The following is a 3938-nucleotide window of genomic DNA, read 5'->3' as shown; positions in this document are numbered from 1 at the left end:
TCACTCGTGCCGTTGGCTGACCTGATCTCAGCCCTACCAGGTGTACATGTCCATCCCCCGCCAGGCATTCAGGTAGGAGGCCTCAAAAGCTTAAATCCTTTTTTCTTTCCCCACTCGCCCACATCCTGCCGCTTTCCAGGGCCGGACATTGAACTCTGAAATCTGGGCCCTGCTCCTTAGCCCCCACATCTGCCCAAACGCCTGTTCTCCCTCCTCACCAACCCCGTGGGTGACGCTCTGCCCTTGAGTACATTTATTTGGTTGACATTTACGAAGCCTCTCCTTTACAGTGGGCACTGGGCCAGGGCCCGGAGATATACTGCCAGATAAAACATGGTCCCTGCCCTCTGGGACTGCTGCTGAGTGGAAGGAGCCTTAAGAGAAAGCTAGGTGGAACACTCAACAGCACTCAGGAGGACATTTAAATCTGACGGTGGTGCTGGGTGGGGGGGGGGGGGGGGGGGGGGGGAATCTGAGTGGTGTTTTGAAGAATGAATAGGAGTTCACCAGATTGGCAGGAGAAGGGGAGGGAATTCTATTGAGAGGAACGGCACAGGCAAAGGTGCAGAGGTACGAGTTGCCCTGGCATGTTTAGGACCCTGGCAGGAGCTGACAAGGGGAAGGGAGGTAAGGAGACAAGGTGAGGCTGGGAAGGAAAGCGGGGCCAAGGAGGGGGCCTACATTTCCACACTGTGGTCTGGCTTTCATCTGAGGGTTCCTGCAAAGCCTTAGGCCTGGGCCTGATATGATCAAATTCCAATTTTAGGAAAAAAGTACTCTGAGAGGTATGCAGGGAATGGAGTGAGGAGGGAAGGGACACATTTTGTTTGGCATACCACCCTGTCAGCACCTCATGGGTGCACTGGCAGAGTGGGTGCTCACTGTTTGTTGACGGGATGAAGCAGTGACCCAGCAGGCAGCTTACTGAGGAAATCCGGGGGAAGGTCCTGAACAAAGATCGTGAGAATGGAGAGGAGGGGCTGGACGTGGGCAAAGTACAGGGTTTGTCTGAGTCAGGGTCTGGTCGGGGAAACAAAACAGGCCAGGAAGTTCGATGAAGAAAGTTAACAGTGGAGAATTAGTTATAAAAGTGTAGAACGACACGGTACAGGTGGGGGGGGGGGGCGGGATAACCCAGAGATCAGCAACATCAGGAAGCTACTGCCACCCTAGGGCTGGAGGGACAAAAGTGGTGTCATCCCAGGAACCAGAGTCCCTAGAGTAAGCCAGGAGTGAAGAGGGAGGGGTGCCAAGGTTGGGGTCCCCAAGGAGCAGACTCAGACATGGAGGCTAATGCTCTTGGAAGGGAAGGGAATGGACAGGGTTGGCCAGAGGGAAAAGCTGGGCTCAGTGCAGTCTCAAGGAGGGCCTCAGGTGACCCTACATGGGAGGTCTGAAGCTAGGATGCCCTTCAGAGCCCAACCAAGTTGGGGCAGGGAGGCGGGACCTTTATACTCCAGCCACTGGATATAGACCTCCAGGCAAGGTAGCTCTTCTCAGTCAAGGCAGTTTTCAAAAACGGGTCCCAAAAGGCATCCTGGCAGGAGGGGGCGGATAAATCCTTCAGTCCAGAAGCGGAATCTGGTGGCACGTCCCAATAGCCATACAGAGGGGCTGCCCAGGTGGGGCTGGAGCCGCAGAAGTATAGCCAGTGCCCCGAGCAGAGAGAAAGGGAAGAAGTAACTGCTACTCACCTCCCCATCAGGGGTAGGGCCTCCCACTGGGAAACTGGGCTGGAAGCTGGTGGGCAAGAGCCTGGGAAGAGTTGGCAAGGGGAAGCCCCAGGGAGCTGCACAGGGGAGAGCAGGGGCCGGCTCTGAGAGGTCTGGGGTGGCCCCAGAGACTGGCTGTGGGGAATGGGGGAAAAGGGCGGATTGGAGGGGAAATGAGTGCCCTGGAGGGTGGGTGGGGTGGATGGTGGGGACGCCTTTCTCTCAGAAGGTGCAATGAGGAAGAGTAGCCTTGGAGGAAGAAGCTGATGGCTCACGTGGTGTTCGCCATCCAAATGCAGGTGCCTAGCTGGCAGCTCAGTGGCTCTTAAATACTGGCACAGAATGAACGTGAAAGAAGGAAAACCTCAGGTAGGCTCTCTCCTGGCCACAGGACCAAGTAAACCTCCTCAGCATGGCACTGGAGCCCCCCAAGACTTCTGCAGGCTCAGCTCCCACCACCTGTGCAGCCCCTTGGCCTCACTGAGCCCACCTGGAGTCCCCCACTACTCACCATTCATACCCGCTGCTTGCTGCCCCCCCACCCCCCGGCCCCCCACAGCAACAATCTCAAAATCCCACACATTCCCCAGGTCAAATGCTGCCTCTAGATGGGACTCCCCCCTAGTCCTCTTTTCTCCCAAACACATTGTAATCCCTCCCATGAGTCCCCATGAGTGCTTCAGAGCCTGAAATCACCACTTACTACCTACTGGACTCCAGCAAGGAACTTACAAATCTGCAGGTTTCTTTCTCTCTGAAATGGGACAAAAAATAACCCCACAGGCTGACTGTAAAACCGAAGGGATTATGCATAAAGTGCTAAGAACAGTCCCTGACACATTATGTTAGCAATTATTGTTAGCATTTATTAATGTTAGCAATTATTTGCATTTTCATCTTCTGATCCCCAGCATCTGGCCCTTAGTAGATGCTTAATTAGTGTTTGTTGAACGTATGGAGATTTAATATTAAAAGGATTTATCCTTGGGGCTCGAGCTGGTTTTAGAAAATTAAGCGTTTAGCAGGAGTGAGAACAGAGCCTCTCTGATAAGAGTTATCTCTGTCGGACGTCTAGAGACTCCAAGTTGACCCGGATCTCTCAAGAAAGAGAAACTACAGATTTTAAATTCCTTTTTCAAGGAGGTTTTTTGGTGCAGGGTCTGGCACACATTTCATGCTCACCCAAATCACGTTGCACGAATGTACGCACACAACCTGGCAGGGATGTCCCGGTGTAGGCAGTATCACAGTCGGTGGCCAGAATGACTTCTACTCCCCTACCCGCCCACCACGGAACCAGGGCTGGCACCGGGCCCCAGACCCTGCTCCGCGTGCGGAGGCCGGGAAGGGGGCAGGAATCCGGCGGCAGCCACGTGGGCCCCTTCCGCTAGCTCCCCACATCCTTTGTTTCCCACCGGCCCCGGCTCAGGAAGCTCTTTCTGCTAGTCACCGCGAAGGGGCGGCCCAGGAGCCTGGAGAAGCTATTTCCGTGCAATCCGGGAGGGCGGCAGGCGCGGGAGGGGCGTGGAGGTGGAGGCAGCGCAGAAGGCCCAGTGTTTGCTTTTATTTCATCCAACAGAAGGTTCTATTTGTGGAAGCGAACAGACGCTGGGGATTAGAGCTGGGAGGGGGAAGGAAAAGGAAAAAAAAAAAAAAGCCACATCCACTACCACGCACAGGTCTTCCCCGGAACTACCGCGTGGGGGTGAATGACTGATTCTGGAATTCATCACCTCTCCTATCCTGCCTTCCTCTGGCTGCAGCGGGGCCTGGGCGGCGCCCACGGCTCCAATCGGAGGTCTCAAGGCGCGGGGCGGTGGGGGTTCCCTGAAGCGAACGACGTAACCGTCCGGCTGCAGCGAGCTGCTGGTGCAGGGAACTGTGGTGCGCGCGCCCATAGTCCATTGTGCTCGGTGTGAATGGGGAACGCGCACCAATCAGCGGTCGCTTCGTCCCCCGCGGCCCCGCCCCTCCCGCCCACTTCCCCGGGACGCTGACGTCACGGGAACTTTTCCTCCGCCCCCTCCCCCGGCAGCTCGAGCTGGGCCGCTGGCCTGCGGGAGGGCGCGCGCCGCCTCCTGCCCAGCCCGGGGCTGGGGGTGCGCGCGCGTCCCAGCCGGCTCGGGACACACCACCTGCGCCCGAGCGCGCGCAGCTCGGAGCATCCCCAGCCTTCGGGCCACCCCCATTGCCCCCGCCGACCCAGCTCCACCTCCTCCCCCCCCC

At 57.1% G+C, this 3938-nt stretch overlaps 1 long non-coding RNA gene across 1 annotated transcript; it reads right to left on the bottom strand.

The window, feature by feature from the left end:
- Nucleotides 1-3177: 3177 nt before the first annotated feature.
- On the bottom strand, nucleotides 3178-3721 carry LOC125924737 (uncharacterized). Its single transcript, XR_007458543.1, has 2 exons — nucleotides 3446-3721; nucleotides 3178-3297 (listed from the first exon to the last, which is right to left on the bottom strand). It is a non-coding gene; the product is annotated as an uncharacterized LOC125924737 (long non-coding RNA).
- Between the last annotated feature and the right edge of the window lie 217 nt (nucleotides 3722-3938).

The sequence above is a fragment of the Panthera uncia genome, chromosome F2 (assembly GCF_023721935.1).
Source record: "Panthera uncia isolate 11264 chromosome F2, Puncia_PCG_1.0, whole genome shotgun sequence".
NCBI lineage: Eukaryota > Metazoa > Chordata > Mammalia > Carnivora > Felidae > Panthera > Panthera uncia.
Note: the sequence above shows the minus strand (reverse complement) of the source record. Positions and strands in the feature narration are given on the sequence as shown.